This window comes from Ursus arctos, unplaced genomic scaffold, assembly GCF_023065955.2.
Source record: "Ursus arctos isolate Adak ecotype North America unplaced genomic scaffold, UrsArc2.0 scaffold_21, whole genome shotgun sequence".
Lineage (NCBI taxonomy): Eukaryota > Metazoa > Chordata > Mammalia > Carnivora > Ursidae > Ursus > Ursus arctos.
In genome coordinates, this window is record NW_026622886.1 from 39,387,917 (window position 1) to 39,407,125 (window position 19,209).

The following is a 19,209-nucleotide window of genomic DNA, read 5'->3' on the forward strand; positions in this document are numbered from 1 at the left end:
CTGGAGATCAGTTGTACAACCAATGTGAATATACTTTACACTACACTAAACCATAAACTTAAAAACGGGTAAGACGGTAAACTTTATGATAGGTATATTTTAACACAACTAACATTTAAGAAAAGAGAGATGTTAAAAATCTAACCAGGATGATAAGAGAATGGAAAATTAAAAGCCAATATGACTCATGAACACTAATGTAAAAATCCTAAACAAAATGTAAGCAAACCGGATCCAATAATTTACATAAAAGATAATCCATATATGATTAAATTGGGTCTATCCCAGCAATGCTTAGGTGTCCTAATCTGAAAATCAATGTAACTGACCACATCAACAAATAAAGGAGAAAAAAATTTAATCATTGCTGAAGTTATACAAAAGCCTTTCAATATAGTTCAACATCTATTCATGATTTAAAACGAAGAGATAAACAAAAGTCCTAGTCAGGTAAGAACAGAATGAAACTTCTTTAATTTGGTAAAGACCATCATTTAAATTACACGTATCATTTTAAATGGTGAAATTTGAAAGCATTTTTTTTGAGGTGATGAACAAGACAAGAAATAAAACTGAGTATCTGAGATATCTAAGATAGTACAGTAATGATTCAGAGGTAAACAAAAGATGGGGCGCCTGGGTGGCTCAGTCGTTAAGCGTCTGCCTTCGGCTCAGGGCGTGATCCCGGCGTTATGGGATCGAGCCCCGCATCAGGCTCCTCCGCTGGGAGCCTGCTTCATCCTGTCCTATTCTCCCTGCTTGTGTTCCCTCTCTCTCTGGCTGTCTCTCTCTGTCAAATAAATAAATAAATAAATAAAAAGGTAGACAAAAGACCAATCGTACAGAAGAGTGAGTACAGAAATAAAACTACCTATATATGAATACTTGATTTATGACATAGGAAATTTCACATATCAGGGAAGAAATGAAGAACAATTTTAATAACTAGTGCTGGGATAACCAATTATCCATACAGAGAGAGTGAATTCATACCCATACCTGTCACAAAAATCAATTACTAGGAGATCTGAGGACTAAATGTGAAAGGCAAAACCATATTTAGTTGATAGAGAATGCCAAAGGTATACCATGAGAACAACCAACTGAATTCAATAACAGATTATTTTAATCTTTTAATTTCCCTCCATATTTTATAAATTAATCGATTAAACAGCAATTGTGTCAAAGTAGCCTATCTGTTTAAGAACAGGGTGCTAATGTAATACAGAGCTGCCAATGTCCAGTGACTTCACATCTTAAAGATATTGCACATTTATGCTGTCATTTAAGATCAACATGTTATTGTCAGGATTTGTTAGCAAGGATGGAAAAAACAAAAAACCTCATGGTTCATTCAGTGTCTATATCAATGTATGTGGCTATATCTCATTTCAAATATTAGCAATGATGTCCATGGTAAAATCTAAATAGTGTTTCAGGTAAGTGGGCTTGTTAGTTTGACACTTCCTACTGTTCCTTGAATCATATTTTTTTACCAAATGCCAAACCTATCTTTGGATGCTTCAGGGAAGAAACACAATGTATTAATATAAGATCTCCCTTGGGAAGAGTAAGAACTATAAAAAAAAAAGTTGGGGGGGAGGGGGAAGAAATGGACCAAATAGACAACATATTCTTAGGACTTTCAAATAATTCTGAAACTAAAAGTGTCCAAGATATAGAAGGAACACATCATTCACTTGGGGAACTAATAACACTGCACATGTGACTGAAAGGGATGAGTTGGAAAGAACATTTATCCCAAGATAATTTTTGTTTTTACAATACGAAAGTATGTGTCCATCATACAATATAAATTCATTCCCAATATATCTACCATCAAACACCCTCCCCTTCACCCAAAACACACACATAGATTTATACGAGGTAGATGTTTTCAGTCTAAACTGTAAGCCTCTGGCTCACATGAAAACAAAATGATTTTACCCACACGGCACTGAGCTCTAGCACTCAGATTTGTAGTTTCTCCATGCTGCCCACACAGCACTTTGAGAGCATGTGATTAGGAGGAATGATGCACAATCACACCACATTCCTTCCCTCAGCTCACACATCAAGAACTTGCCCTCTCAGCTGCATTCTTCTCCAAACAGCCATGGTCACCTTAGCAACCCAAGGCTCCTAATATGGACAGCTGGTCCATTTAAAGTCAGCCCTTCTTGGCAGGAAAAATGCTTGTTCTTCAAACTGGGGGAGAGAGGAGAGGTTTTCCTTTCAATACACATTACAGGGGTTGATTTAACTTGATCAGCACTTTTGTTCTGTGGCAGCAATTTGTGTCAAGTTTCAACCTATTCTGAGTTTTTGGTTTTTTGGTTTTGTTTTTCTTTTTTAAATTTGAAAGCAAGTGGCTTTAAAAAAAAAAAAAAGCCGCTCACATGGAATTCTAAAGAAGACTGGAACATGAAACAAAAAGGTATCTGAAATAACTGTAAACTTTTATAAAAAGATAAAATTATCCACATTTTTTAAAGTTCAAATTTACTTAAATTACATTTGAAGTCTCACTATACAATAAGAAATCAGAGTCAGAAGACCTGTCTTTTTAACACCATAGCCTATTTTTGAATCACAATAACATTGCTAAACTTCAAAGTCCTATAACTCCAATCTACTCAATAGACTATGAGTCAATCTGTGCTCCTTTATCCCACCACCTACATGTGAAATCTCTCACAATCTTTCCACAGGATCAAATGTCAATGAGGTATTGAAACCAAATGGTTAGTATATCCAAAGATAGTTCAGACCTAGAATGCCCCAGGATAATGCCAAAACTGGATTAGTCAAAACCAAACTTGATCTGTACTTATACCACTAAAGCTGGGCCTGAACCAAATTAAGTCACTCAAGAGAAAAGATACAGGTTTATAACACAGTTTTCCTGATTTTCACACTATAAACAAATGATTTGGGGGGAAGGGATTACCATACTCTGAAATATGTGAGATCAAATTGCTTATTCCATTCCCACAAATCGGCGATTCTAATTCTCCCATCCATCAAAACTAGACACCTAATTCTTAAGTAAACAGGCATACTCTAAACTTTAAAAAAACTAAATTTATGGTATTTGTTATAAATCGGAAATTTTTTTTTAAGATTTTATTTATTTGAGAAAGTGAGAAAGCGCTCAAGTGCACGATGGGGGGAGGTGGCAGAGGGAGAGGGACAAGCATATTCCCCACTGAGCGGGGATCCCCATGTGGGGCTGGATCCCAGGATCCTGAGATCATGACCTGAGCTGAAGGCAGACACTTAACCGAAGGAGCCACCCAGGTGCCCCAAATTGGAAATATTTTTGAAATAATGTTCTATGTAACAGTAATGGACAAAATGCAAATTAATTTATTAAAGCTATTTTAGTGAACCTTAAGGTTAAGTGATTATCAATAATTATTCACTGGTTATAGTTTTGTTTGTATATGTGTGTTTTTTAACTTTTTAGGCTCTGAGGTTCTTCTAGTTTAGAAACATTTCTTTTAAGTTTAAACTAGTAATTAAAAATTCTATATAGAACAAAGTATCAGTTGACAGGGTGGCAGCACAGATTAGTAAAAAGATCCTAAGGCTCACTCCACTTTAGTGTCATCATTTGTAAAATGAGAATACTATCTGTTTTTCTTATGCCATCTCTTAAGATAACGAAGTGAGAATAATGAAATTACTATGCCATATAAAATACTTAGAAACAAATGAAACTAGAAAAAGAGACTATGTTATCTGATGTCTAATTCTCTGAACTGTTATTTTTAAAAAGAGCATGGGGAGTATTCAACAATGCATGGGATACTAACTCAATAACAACTTCCAGAGTTGCTGGTCTTCTCACCAGAGATATTACAAATACGTCAGTGTTCACATATAAATAAATAAACAAACAAGCCTCAACACTGGCTTCACTTTTAGCAAACAAGAATTCCCTTACCCTTTTCCATTCCATTACTGAATCAGTAACACATTTTTTCCTAACCCCCAGAACTAAGTGACCCTAAGTTCCTCCTCCCACACAAACTGTTCCCCACAAGGTACCTTTAGCTTTTTCTATCTGTTGGAAGCCCTTCCCTGATCTGATCACAGCCGTCATTATCCTCCTCCTAAAGTCAGGAATCTGGTGATTCCTCTGGTGAATCACCAGATCCTCTCATAGGAGCAGTCCTCTCTCTCTCCTCTTCATTGCTGCAAGGCATACCATCACCATGGACCTGGAGCTTCTAAAGTTCCCACTCTCTGGTAGTTTCTAGTTAGGGGATCCAAGAGAAGTTGCTTTTCCTGATAATGTGCTACTATAGATAAAACTGTATTTCTGCATCCCAAACTTAGAAACCTGCTTTTGTACTATTCTTACTCTGTGTTAGATTCAGTGATGGGAATTCACAGAACATGATTATGCCTCAAAGAAATAAAAGAAAAAATATGATGAATGTTCAAATACAATACAATGTAGAAACTAGTAAGTAATAGGTAATGGGGAAGTTCCAAAATATTACTGTTATCTTTCAACTATTAAGCTTTTGTGGGCTAACACTGAGACCCAAGCATTTTAACACACTGTTTCTAGAAGAAAAATACATGTTTTTGGTAGGTCCCACAATTCTTTCCTTTGACTGTTCTAACACTCTTAGCCTTTGAAACAGATGTTTATATTTCCATAGCATCTAATTCCATTCTTTAGATTGAATTCTAATATAAAAAAATGAACACAAATTGGACTTTTCTTAAATGCTCACTTAATGTATCTTATACATTTAAGGAATTTTACATTAATAGCTTCATTTTAATAAATAACCTAAAATGCAATGTACCAGTTAGACAAGACAAATTAGATGAACACTCATCAGCATAGCCAGATCTTAGAAATAAAGAGAGAGGTGGGTGAAGGGGACCACAAGAATTCGACTAAGACCTAATATATAACTGAAATACATGAAATAATAAAACCTTTTATAAGACATAAAAGGATACATATCAAATATATCAAATATATTAAAAGGTCACCTATATGGGGACTAGTTATAAAGGAAAACAGAGAAACAGTCCTTTAATGAACCAATGATGATGGGTATGACACAAACTAAGGAATATGATTAACTCAACACTCCTGTACTTGAGGTTAAATATTGATACTTCAAACATAACCATTCTCTTTCAGAGTAAACAGAGTTGCTCAAAAATTTAAACAATTTTTTAAATTGCAGTAAAGTATACATAACATAAAATTTATCATTTCAACCATTTGCTAGTATACAGTTAACAATAATTTTTATTGAAGTTGTCATTGTCCTTTTAATGCCTCTGACATGTAGGAGGATGATACTATATAAATATGAATAATCTTGTTTTGATTATCTTCTACTCTAAAAAAGCTATGAAAGGATCTGGGCTTTTATAAAAATAAATATTTACTGAACACTCACAGGAGAGCCCTACGGGTACCAAACAGTATGACCCATCATCACTGTACCATAAATTGTATTAATGTTTAAAAATTCAAACTTCATTTGCCCAAAGAACAGAGACAAAGGTGCAACAGATCAAGTTCACTAGGATTAAATCTTCTGAAATTTCTGTTTTCACTTTAAGCACAAATGGTCCAGGAAAAGAACGATCTGGATTTCTCCTCAAGTACTGCCTTTGAATAGTGCCCTGGAGAATCAGATAGTGCTACACACAGGTTCCAGGACTCCCTCCCTTAACCCTCTAGAGATAGGAGAAAAATATAGGGGAAAAGCTTCACAAGAAACTTTAAAGTGAAAACTATTAATGTTTTGCTCCCCACTCCCTCCTCATGAGCCAACGGGTCTCTTTATTTTAACCCTTTGTTTTCAGTTATCAGGATAAAAACTGACCTGATTAAATCTGTGGCAATTCAAAAATAGGTGGGAAAGATGTGTTTGAGAGTGCATGTTCCCCTCAGCACAAAGGACAATAAATGAGAAAGAGCTATTGACCTGAATAATTCACTTTATAAGCATTTTCCAGTTGACAGATTAAATTCATCTGCAGTGATCACTACTACCTGTACCAAAGAGTTTCAGAGAAAATTTAAACAATGTAACTTCTTAAGGCCAAGCAATTGATTTTAAGTTCCTGGCATAGGGTTATAAGCACATCAACAGGTGATTTTACTACCTACTCAGTTGAACATTTCATCCTTCAGAAGTCTAAAAAGTGTAACAATCTAAATCAATGATGATTAAAAATTCATTGTAAAGATGATCATTTAGGATTTTTTAATACTAAATGTTACTAAATATTTTATTATCTACCTAGTAGAAAGCATTCCACTTTTTAAACTAAATGTAGGAGTTCTATAATTTTCATAGGTAGAAACATAGGTAAATAATCTCCCTTAACTTACAGCCCCTACTAGAGCTTCTATGACTCCTCCACCACCCCACGTCATTCACTGACGTAAAAGTTCAATGGGCCCCAAGGGAAGAAGAAAACTTTTTTCCTAAAACAGACAAACCCAATCCTAAGGATGTTAGGAATAAGTTCCTTAATAATGCTAGCAATAAGGATGCCATGAAAAGCAGTATTTGAGTTTCAAAGGTGACGACTTTTATCACACTCTTTTAATCTTAACTTCAAATAAGATGAGATGCACCTTGTTTGCAAAGAAGGAGCTAACAAACTTGTGATAATCTTGTAATAATCAAGAAAAAATGTGAAATAAATACAGGGAAAAGGGATTTAAAAAAATCAAGAGCAATTAAGCCTATATTCGACTATATTTGTTTTATTACTATATTAACAATTTCTTACCTTGTGGAATTCTCTTCTGAGAAAAATAGATACAATTCTGTTCCTAAAAAAAATTTCAGGTAGAAAAGTTGAAATGTTAGTTTCAAAACAGGAAGCCTCTTAAAAATAAAAAGTTAACAAAATACTGATAGAGTACATTCAGAATACCATGACATTTGGTATTACCAAAACTTGAGACAATAAGTCTCTAATAATAAAAGTTATTTTGATATTTTTATTAAAATATTTATAAAATTTATTATTTTTATTATTATGAAAACTTTATTCTACTGACTATCAAATCATTTCTTCTAGGTACATGGTGATATCTTGGCACATTTTCATATTCTAACTCAGTTGCATTTTACTCTTACCAAAATCTGGTATCCTGAAGGGTAGTTTTTAGGTATTATCCATATGTCATAAAATTCACCCTTTTAAAGTGTAAAATTAGTGGTTTTTACTATAGTCACAAAGTTGTGTAACCATCACCACCATATTATTCCAGAACATTTTCATTACCCCAATAAGAAACCCTGTACTGAAGAGTACATTTTTATTCGCAGGGAGTAACATCTGAAAGAAATTTAATTTTAAAAGATATAAAAGAAGCATACTCTTCACAACACTATGATCAAAAATGATGTTTTTTAAAAAATGTATAGAACAGAGACTGGGAAGGAAAACAAATATCTAAACATTTTTAAAGTAGTTGTATTTGGCTAGTGGTATTATGGTGACTCTTTTTCATATATTTCCTCTAAAGCTATGATTTTATAATATTACCTTTATGGTTCTTAAAAAGGTATGACACAGACATACATTTTCTAGAGCTACATGCTCTAATTTGTACTACAATCCAAAGTAAAAACAGAAATACAAGTTGACACTTAAGAAAATGTCCACTATACTTTTTATTAAGTGTTTTTCAAAGTAGATATAAAGTTTAAAAAAATTTTGGCCACACTTACTAATCTGGTTGAAAAGCCACAGCTGCATCTTACTTTATGACAAATTGACTGTTTCATCACTTTTGCATCTGGGCATCTACTTCTTAATGGTCATTTCTGAAATAAAGATGTAGTCATTAAGAATATATTATAACAAAAACATAAATCTGTAAGGACAATTTTCTAAACTTTAGTGTCTATAAAAGGAACTATCAAAAAATTTCTTCAGCAACCTTCTAATAAAAAACATTAACAGGGCTGAGGATGAGGTGAGAGAGCTGGAATATATGCCATCATCCCACAGGTCCCGAATTACACAGTTATGTTACACATACTGAGTATAAAGAGCTATAAATTCTTCAGTCCTCAATGCTTTCCACCCACCAGGGTCTTGCAATTCCTAAGAATGCCATTTACAGACTGGAAAAAGAAAAAAGGAAGATGTAGGAGAGGAACCCTAAAACTCCACATTCGAAAACAATAAATTAACTGATTATGCGTGTTTGTCTCTCCCCCCACCCAACACCTGTAAGAAAGGAAGCTCCAGAGGAGATTTTTATTGGCTTTATTTACTAATACCTTTTGAGCACTTAGGACAGTGACTGCCACACAGTAAGTGCTCAGTAAATATTTATCGAAAGAATGAATAAACTGATGAGTGATGTAACTGATGAAATATTTAACCTGGTACTATTTCAAAATGGCAAATTCTCAAAATGCCATTTCTTCCACACATACACCATTGATATCAATGCCAATTACAACATCGTTATTGTTTCTTCCCCAGTAAACAAAGCCTATAATTAAAAGACAAGATACGGTACCAGCCTTCAAGGAACAGAACAAAGGGCATAGATCACTTTGTGATTTTGTTACTGCAATCTTTGGGGAAAACTTCTTTTTTTTGGGGGGGGGGGACTTCTGAAAGAGGAATTGCTACATATATAATTTTGCTAAATACTGCTAAATGTTGCAAGTAGGCTGTTTTTTTTAAACATGTATGTTCTTTAGCTGCTTGTTGTGGAGATGCTAGGAATATAAGAAACTCTTTTACATGGAATAAAAAATTCACAAGTCTCAAGAATAACCCTCAAGGAGACCAGTAGTTCCCTACTTCCCATGCTATACCTGAGTTAGCTTCCACACAATGCTATTCCACACAATGCTATTCTTTTTGTAAAAAAAAAAAGTGGGGGGGGATAGGACGACAAATATTAACATAGACTGGTGGTTTTTTTCTTTCAAAAGGAAAAAAGCATTGGAAGGATAAACCAGAATCATTTTTAAATGGTTAGCTATAGAAAAAAGAGAAAGCAGGATGGGAGGGACAGGGATGGAAGTCAGACTTCTCAGAACTTGTTTTACAATTTTTACGTTGGAGACGTGTTTTAAGGTCAAATGAACATCAAATCATAGTGACATTTTGAACATAAAAATGGTAACGACTACCACTGATTGAAACATTAATTTTTTTTCTTTTAAAGATTTATTTATTTATTTAATTTATTTATTTCAGAGAGAGAGAGAGAGAGAAAGAGAGCACACGCAAGCAGAGGAAGGGGCAGAGGCAGAGAATATCCAAGCAGACTTCCACTGAGCGTGGAGCCCAACGTGGGGCTCCATCCCATGACCCATGAGATCGGGACCTGAACAGAACACCAAGAGGCAGATGCTAAACTGACTGAGCCACCCAGGTGCTCCGAAACATTAAATATATTTTTAAAAATCATGGTCATCTCTAGAGGTTGCTATAGCACTAACTTATTATTCTAAAAGTTGATAAAGGGAAAGAATCAAGCACTTATCCTGGCTTTCTTATATGAAAAATACCTTAGAGTAACCAATCAGTCAATAAGTGAAAGCTCTTTTTTATAGGATTCCAAATTATAAATGTAGAAGGAATGATAAAACTAGAAAATCATCATTTTGTAACATGTAATGAAATAACGGATCTAAAAAATGATCAATGGTTGCTAAAACCATTAGGTAAAAGACTAATGGGAAACTTTATAATGGATAAATTAAGTAGACAAAATTTGAACCCAAGAATTAATCTTAACATCATTTAAAAATGGGTCAATCAAACACTATGTGCAGAAATATCCACTGCTACCCATTAAGTGTTCATCCTGGGAGCTCCAGTTTCAAAAGACATTCATAATGTTACCACTTTTAACACTTCCACTCTGACCACCATGGTCCACGCCACCTTAGTTCTCATCTGCATTACTCTAATAGTTCCCTATCTGATCTCCCAGCTTCTCCCTTTGCTCACCTCAGTAAGTCAGTCAGATTCGTCCTTTTCAAAAGAAAGTCAGATGTCATGTTTCCGCTCAAACCCTTGAACTGAGTCCATCTCACTACTCTAAAAACCAAAACCCCTATCAAAGGCCATAAGGACCATGATCTGATATTTCCCTTCCACATCTCTTGAACATCATCTCCTACCACTCTCCCCCTTGTTCACTCCATCCCAGCCACACTGGCCTCTTTCCTTTCCTTAAACACTTCAAGCACGTTCTCACTTCAGGGCCTCTGGACTTGTCTTTCCCTCTGCCTGGAATACCAAGTATCTCTCTGTCTTATTCCTCCTCCACTTCCTCTAGGACTCAGTTTTTACAAGTTATCTCATCAACAGATAGGTCCTGTACCCTAGGCAAGCCCAAAATATCTGCCTCAGATTTCCTTATCTGGCAGAGAATATGTAAGGAGAAATATTTTGGGGATGATAATCATCCAAAATATGAAAGTCACCAATTACCATATCTTTGTGTCTAAACATCTGGAGAACTATACTGTCCCTTTTAAAAGATTCTTACAGGCCCAACTCCAAAGAATTAATGAAGGTATAGCCACCATAGGGCGCTTTTATTTGTTGTTTTGTTTTTAAATCATCTGTATCATAACTCTAGGGAGGAGTGGTAAATGATTTGAATTAAAAGAGTCCCATTAAAGGGGCACCTGGGTGGCTCAGTCGGTTAGGCGTCCGCCTTCAGCTTAGGTCATGATCCCAAGGTCCTGGGATTGAGCCCAGCATCGGGCTCCCTGCTCAGCGGGGAGTCTGTTTCTACCCCTGCTCATGTTCTCTCTCTCAACTAAATAAATAAAATATTTAAAAATAAATAAATAAATAAATCCCTTTAAAAAACAACAACTAGCAAAATAAATGGCCCTTTCCACCCACTCCTTTAGGGACGTCTCTTTGGGATTACATTGTAAAGTTCCCAGGAAAAGTTTAAATTACTTTCAAATTTGTTACCTTTAAGCACCATGACCACCAGAAAGAATCAAAAGAACTCACTAACTCTAACATGACTAGACTAGCTACGACATGGTAGGGATGTTTGAACTTAATTATTTTTCTTTAAATAAACAAACTCCCCTGGGCTAAAGCCTACTCTGCCTTTTAAACATCCTGTGGCTGGCAAGCTTCAGAGTCTTAAGAGAGATAGCCAGGGGACAGAGAAAACAGCAAGTATGACTCAGTGATCACATTTAATAGTCTCTGAAGACCAAAACAAAGATACCAGTTCTGGCAAGAGATCTCTAGAAGTGCCCTAAAACTGACTTATCCACATATCTTTCATCTGAACAATCTATTTTCACTTAGTTTAAGGTTCACAAAGCACTTGTTATGTGCCTATCAGACCTTAGGTACAAAAATAAACCAAGAGTACAAGAAAACAATCAGCAGGGGTTCCAAGAGTTGGATGATGAAATTTAACGTTAAAATCTGCTTTGTTTGGGGAGGGGGGTGAAGAGAAGTCTTGAGTATTTTTGTGCAGAAATACCCCCACTCATTTAGAAATCAGACTTCAGCAAGTTCAACCACTTAAAGAAGGCTTGTGATATTAAAAGTAACCTTTCTTGAGCAACTCTTTTTTTGAGAGAGAGAGAGAGATGGAGAGTGCGTGTGAGCACAGAAGGGGGGGGGCGGCAGGGACAGGGAGAAAGAGAGAGAATCTCAAGCAGGCTCCACCCCTAAGCAGGGCTTGATCTCATTACCCTGAGATCATGACCTGAGCCAAAATCGAGTCAGACGCTCAACCGACTGAGGCACCCAGGTGCCCCCTTCCTGAGCAACTTCTGCGTGCCAATTATTGACATTAGCTCACTTAATTCTCAGAACTCTATGCGAAAGGTATTAACAAAGCACACAGAGTGGTTAAATAACTTGTCCAAACCAGAGAGAAACAGCTCCAGGATGCAAAATCTCTCTTTCTTTTCACTATTATAACCTGCCGTAAACTGGAATGAAATTATTAGTCACAAATACCACATACGCCCTGTAAGAGTAACATGTAAATCCAGGTGGCTCATGTAAGAAATGTGTTCCATTCTTCCAAAGCTGCTTTAGATAAGAGAACAAAGGGGGAAGATTCACTGTTATATATTAATAAGAAAACTATGGCATTAAGAAATGAATCAGAAAAATATGCTACATTGAGATCTAAGGGAACTAAGTAACTAAACTAGTCACACCAGAGCTCACTAACTAGTATTCTTTCACAATGATTAACCTGTATCACCTCTAGGTCACTGATGGCTATTTCATACACTCAGAGAAGTCAGGGAAAAAATACTAAGATTTAATAGACGGGGTACACAGGTATTTATCAAAACAGTTTTTGTACTTTTCCGGATGTTCTGAAATATTTCTTTCACTCTTGACATATAGATACATACAAATACATACATTAAAGTATCCCATTTGTTTCTTAAAATTTACAACAAAATGAGTAAAGATTCCTAATTTTCCTTTTGTAGAAAATTCTCTCATGTGGAACACCTTACTTCCTGATTCCATGAGATAACACTTATTGGCCTCAGTTCTTTATACTGAACAGAATCTAATGTTTAATGAGTCATCAATCAGAAAATATTTTGTAGAAATATTTTTTCAGAAATGTAAATTTGATTATTAGATGTACCTACTGCCTATGACACAATAAAATAAATAAAAGTAACATACTTATTGTAAAATAAAAAGGCAATTACAATCAGGACACATCACTGAGGAAAGGTACCCTTGCGTCACTGATGTCCCTAGTCATGTGGAGGAGGTGAAAATTCCTTGGAACTAATTATTCCCACTGACTAAAAAACACACCATTTAAATGAGTGGACTCCTTTACAGAGAAGAGATTCAACAGATTGATGATTTAAAGTTTCCAAAGGCCTAAATACATATGCTGGTCTTCTAAATACTTGATTGTGTCCTGGGAATTGTCAGCATAAATTAACACAAAAAAAAATCTCTCTCAACTTTAATTCATTGCACTAATGGTTAGGAATGATGAAAGGGAGGACACACTCTCTTCCAGAACACCAATTATGAATAATACAACCTTATTTTTATTAAAAAAAACAAACCCTTAGGATTTTAGTGTTTCTCTCTCAATGACAAAATACTTCATGTGCAGACCTATCATTAAGACTAAATAAAGATAATGGGATGGCCTGTATGGTTCTGAAGTCAATGTCGGGGGCACCACCTACAGCATTTGCTACTTTTGTTTTATATTTTAAGAAAATGGAAGTACACAGCATACAGAGTATTTTTTCTTAAAACTTTATCACACACACAATCTCTCCCTACCGTGAATGTTTGTCTCTTTCTCTCTCTCCTTCCTTTCCTTCCCCTGGCACTCACACACACAGCATGAGTAACTATCATTTTTAAAAACTTTTGTTTTGAATACAAAAATGCTAGGCACATGTTGGCCATGATATAAAATGTATTTCTTACTAAGAAACAATAGAAAAATCTTAACATGTGATTCTATGTAGAACATCAAGGTAAATATTTCCAGAGTTAATTTTCTTCTATGTTTTCAACATTATCCATAACAAGGAGATCTATACAAATCTAAGTATCAGAGTCTGTGGCTTTATTGTTTTTCATGAATTTTAACACTATACACAATAAAATAGTCACTATGGAGAGTGGCTTGATATTAAAGCAGGTTTACCTTTCTTTCAGGAAGCTGAGTTACTTGAATACCAAAAGACCTCAGTATTTGATACCTTCTTCTTGAAGACGCTGTCATCATTAAGGATGTGTCCCAGGAACTGTCACCCAACTCCATTAATGTCCTCAAAAGTGGAAACAATGTTTATAATGCTCACTTCAGCCCTTTTCTTTTCTAGGCGGTAACCCATATCTTCAAAAATAGAAATCAACCAAGAAGGAGTAATAATTTTTTTCTAAATTCCTCCTTTATCTGTTAGGAAGAAAATACCATCCTCATTCTTTAGTAGTTCTGGTGGGCTCTAAATATTTTTCAGCAATATATTAGAGACTTTTTTTTCCACAACCAAAGTCTTTTAAGATAATTTCTCATGATAGGTATTGTAGAAGAGACAAAAAGAAAGAAGGAATGACCAATGTCTTCAACTAGTTTCCAGCAAATTAAAAAGCCGAATTCATATCACATGAAAAGACCTTCAATAAACCCATATCCTAAAACACCCAATACAAGCTATACCTGTTTTCTTTGAACTACAGCTATTAAATACCGTTTCTCCTAAAAATCCACAGAACTTTTAGTTACAGCCATCAGATAATTCAAAGGGATTCAGTTGCCCTACATAACTTGTGCCTCCTTCATGATACATAAAGAACTTGCTTAATATTCTATATTTAAATGGCATGTAGGGGGGAAAATGCTAGGAAGGAGGGTGAGAAAGACAAGCCTTATAAATTGGCCATATTAGAAATAACAGAACAGATTTTGAGAGTAGCAGGGGAAAAAAACTGTGAAATCATTTTATATTTTACAGGTGAAGAAACTGAAACAGCTTATGAGCAAAGAAAGAACTGAAGTTCACATTATAAATGGTATTTTTCCCCAGAGCTACCCATCCCAACAAATCTATAATAAGTATTTTAGCTTAATGCATACATAACACAATCAGAACGGAGTGCCATGCTGAAGAGTTTAAAAGAATGCACGAATTCTGAGTACAGTACGTTAAGTTAAGGGAAATTAGAAACGGCCTACGTGTCCTTTAGGAATGACAGAATTCCAATAAGTAACCTGTTTCCCTGCTGCAGCTCTTTAGGACAGTCTGCTCTTTAGGACAGTCTGGGTTGGATGGATCACCGTTCTGGCCCAGCAGGACAGCTCTTAAAAGATGACTAATTAAATTCACCATTAGCTAATGTCCATAAAGATAAGAAACTTATCTATATGAAAACATCATATTTTCAACCTGGTAGCTTAATAAAAGGACTACTGCCCATTTGAGGATTGCTGGCCCACTAAAAATGTTAATAAAAGAGGCTTAAATCTCAGGGTAAAGTAGAATAGTCGAGTAAATAACATAATTGCATTTATACAAAACTCCTTTGTATACAGCCGGCATTGGACAAAACAAATTCATAGAAAAATAAGAGTTCTCAAATTAAAATTTATATCCTAAGAAAGAACAGACGGAGGTAAGGACAAGAAACATAGTATACTCAACATTAAAAATGTAATATGTAAAGATGACGAAAATCACTTTTAATTTCATGGGCCTTTACATCATGTATTTCTCTAGCACCCACCCCACATTTAGACTGCCTACGAGAGTATGTATGTGGAAGGGCACTTGATCTACTCACTTTCACAAAAATTATAGCTGCCCATTTAGTCCCAAAGGCACAAGTGAATAAAATAACATTATTATAAAGCTCTATTTTGGTAGCATAGAAAAATCTGCAGGACAGACAGACTTGTGCTAAAGCAATAATTAACAAGAGTTGTGGTTTATGAAGAAATACTCCAACTTGGCTGACATCATAGTAACTATGGGAGTTTCTCTTTATGATTCTTCCCCCCCAAACCAAGTTGGATATATCCCAAGTTAAATAACAGCTCCTGTTTATTACCCCTAGATATCACATATTTTTTTAGCTTTAAAATAGAAGTACATAAGTCAATTTAAAATGGAAACTGGTACAGAGGCTTAAAACTCACTGTTTACTCTAAAGAAAGCACTGAATCGAACTTAAAAAAAAAAAAAAAAAGCCCTCAATGACTTTCCTAAAGCAGAGAAGGGGGAGTTCCACTATGTTTCAAGCTGCCATTACAAACAACAAAGGACACAAAGAATGATGCTGCTTGTAGGGTAACATGTGTGTCATGTCCCCCCCCCCCCAGCATTCCTTCCATATGTATTTGTGTCTCCTTGGTGTGTGTGTGTGTATGTGTGTGTGTGTCTGATATTTCTCCCTTCCTGCCACAGTCTTGGTCACTCTACCTCTCCTTCTTGTCCATCTGTCTCCCTTACACTCAGCAACTGGCTTCCAAGCACTGATATTCCAGAAGAAAGCACTGTATCAGGCTATAGCCTGTGGCAAAGTCACAAAATGAGAAATGACAATTCACAAAACGAGAAAAAGAATTAGAAATTATTCAGTCATTTGATGGGGGCGCCTGGGTGGCTCAGCGGTTAAGCGTCTGCCTTCGGCTCAGGGCATGATCCCGGCGTGATGGGATCGAGCCCCACATCAGGCTCCTCTGCTATGAGCCTGCTTCTTCCTCTCCCACTCCCCCTGCTTGTGTTCCCTCTCTCGCTGGCTGTCTCTATCTCTGTCGAATAAATAAATAAAATCTTTAAAAAAAAAAAAAAGAAATTATTCAGTCATTTGAAAATAGAGAAAATTAAAGCCACAGATTTTCAACTTCTTTTAAAATACCTAAATACATATAAATGCCACATATAAGATTTTAATAAACTCAGTGGTCAATCTAAAGGTTTATTTACAAGATTTTGAGATAAATGTATTGGGGGGATTTTTTTAAAGAGTCAGTTTAATACAGAGGTTATAAGCACAGGCTTTGGAATCATAGCTCTGAGTTTGTGTCTCGGCTCTGAACTGACTAACTGTAGGATCTCTCTTGGCCTGTTATTTCATGTCGATCGCTGTGAGGACGATCTGTGATAGGGCTTGTGAGACACTTTAAGCATGGTGACCATCACAGTGAGGACTCAACACATACTACATATAAAACATCAGATGCAGTCAATGTTTATCTTTTTTTTTTTTTTTTTTTTTTTTTTTGTCTGCCTAGCATCTGAACTTGCCTGTAGTTTGGGAACTTCCCCAACTTACGATTTCAGAAGGTCAAATAGTTTTCCGCATCTAAAATTTGAGAATCCACCTCCCCAATTTTATGACTTCGAAAGATTAAACACTTTCCCACGTGTCCTATACATGTAGGACATGGGTTCTGCCAAATACACATGCCCAGCCCAGACTACACAAATGGACAACTAGTGAGCAGGCGAAATCGAGACCAAAAGGAACTCTCTCCCACATTAACGGTGGAGTAATTGCAGCAAGGTCAAGTCCAGGGCAGAGGTGGCAGCATTCAGAGTCATCCAGAGCTAGCCGTGTCACTGGGGCAGGCTGTGGCGTCTGTCAGTCTGTCTCTAGATGCTACCAGCATCCTCATGGGAATCATTGTGCAATGTGATTTTGGGCATTGTTTCTGGCTGCTTAGCCCTGAATACTGGTTCTCTAACCCTGGAGCAACAATTTGATGAGCCCCTGAGCTCCACTCATATCCTTTTAAAATATGCGATATGCTTGAATTGGTTTTTACTGCCACCAGGAATTCTTACTGACAAATCAGGTAAGGGTAACATTCATTTTTACTTGCCCCACCCCGACATGGGAAAAGAGACTCTATTTTAAATCTCTCTGGAGACACAAAAGTATTGTTCACTTTCAACCAACTGATTTATCATGTAAGGTCTTAGAAATCTTATTCTTACACATTTCAGATAATCGCTCCTAATTTAGAAGATGAGAAAAAACTCATCAATTTTAGATTTATTTCAAAAGAATACAATCAATAATAAGCAATGACACAAGAAAATAACTAAACGCAAGGAGTGACTATACTAGGGTAACAGAAATTACCCCAACACGCCTAAAACCACCTTTATCTATTCTCAACAGCTTTCTTCCCGGCAGGAGTTATTCACTTGAGGTTCTACAACCAAGGGGCAACCTCTGCCTTTTTGGGGTCATTTTAAGGTCAAAATTTAAAAAAAAAAAAATTATTATCAAAAGGCCTTAAATAGTCCTCTTTTGTTTTTAACAAACAACTCGGTAAAATATCTGTATTTGACAAAACTATTCAATTCTCTGTTAAAACGGTGCAGAGCAAGTAAGTGCCTGATTGCCACAGGCTGACTTTTCAATATATAAAACACACTCCTCTTCCTCTGCCAGATTTCTCTGCAGGGCTACTTTACAGTTCATTAATGCTTTCCCCACTGTTTAGAATGTTAAAGCTCAAATATGTTAATTTTATTACTTGTCAATATAAATGTGATACAAGGTTTGTGGGGAGGGTGAAACTGGGGGACTCTATGTGTTTTGTTTTGTTTTGACTCTCAGGAGCCAGTTACCATATAGAGTTAAAACTACACTTTAATGACTAGAAGAACAATCTAAACAAAATCAAACATAGCTTTAAAAAAAACTGATAGTCTTTTCAGATTAAAATTTAGAAAAAATAATCAAGCATTTGGAAATGCATACTGACATCTAATAAATACCTAAAGCATTAAAAATTCAGTAGGAAAAAAACTGAATTTTGGCAGGGATTTGTGGGGGAAGAAAAAAGGCCACAGATTTTTAGGGTTCATGACAATCATGCATTAGATGTCCTAAATTATGTTATAGGACAAAAGCAGCTGAGGCCATAAAAGTTAAAGACAGCTCACTCAAGGAACCTACCTTCTGATTTCTAGCTGAGTAATATCATTAAAACGTCTTCAGCCTGTCCTTCAAATTGAGTCAAAATAAAGCTCATTGAACACCATATGGTTTTAATTCCTGGATTTAAAAATAACAAAAAAAATATTAAAACCAAGGCAAGTGATTTCAAAATCCAACTGTTAATACTCTTTTTAATATAAATAAAGGTCTGATTTATGATACCTTATAAATACCCTGGACTTATCAATGTAGAAAAAGTCATCAAGAAAAGTAAATACTTTTTATAGTGTCCATAACCTCATTTCTATATAACTTTCAAGATGTGTTATAAAGCGAAATCATTTTTGCCTATGTGCTAAGGGATATTTCATTAATCACCAGTTATAATTTATTGATTGTAGTTTACTACATAAATTATACCTAAACAACATAAATTCAAACTTATGCCATTTAACAACGACAAAATTTTTCTGGTTATAATCCACCTGCCCTGAAAGAAGACTATAATCCCTTACAGAAGAGTTCTTGCATTTGATTGAAGCTAAACATAGCTTTCTAGTTAGGGAGTAAGAAGAAAAAGTTCACACAGAACCTAACTCTTCTTTAAATGAGACATGTTCAAAAAAAATAAAATAAATGAGGCGTGTTCAAGTCAGCCTTACAAGCTAGCTCTATTTGTGTTTCATGAGAGGCCTAGAAGAAACAGGACTAAAGAGGACCTAAGGCTATTTCTGGATTACTACTCTATAATGAGGAATAATTTATGCT

At 35.5% G+C, this 19,209-nt stretch overlaps 1 protein-coding gene across 19 annotated transcripts in view; it reads right to left on the bottom strand.

Moving 5' to 3' along the window:
• Nucleotides 1-19,209, bottom strand: part of FRS2 (fibroblast growth factor receptor substrate 2) — a 112,380-nt gene that overhangs the window by 56,103 nt on the left and 37,068 nt on the right. For 14 of the 19 annotated variants that reach the window (XR_006409742.3, XR_006409740.3, XM_057316560.1 and 11 more), the window contains 2 exons: nt 7,740-7,835; nt 6,790-6,832 (listed from right to left, as the gene is read on the bottom strand). The exons of 2 other annotated variants lie outside the window; for them this stretch is intronic. The gene's annotated coding sequence lies outside the window, so the exon portion shown is untranslated. Of the gene's footprint in view, nt 1-6,789; nt 6,833-7,739; nt 7,836-13,690; nt 13,815-18,459; nt 18,559-19,209 lie in introns of all 19 variants that reach the window. 3 more of the 19 variants (XM_044384614.3, XM_057316557.1, XM_048217784.2) reach the window with 2 other exon arrangements.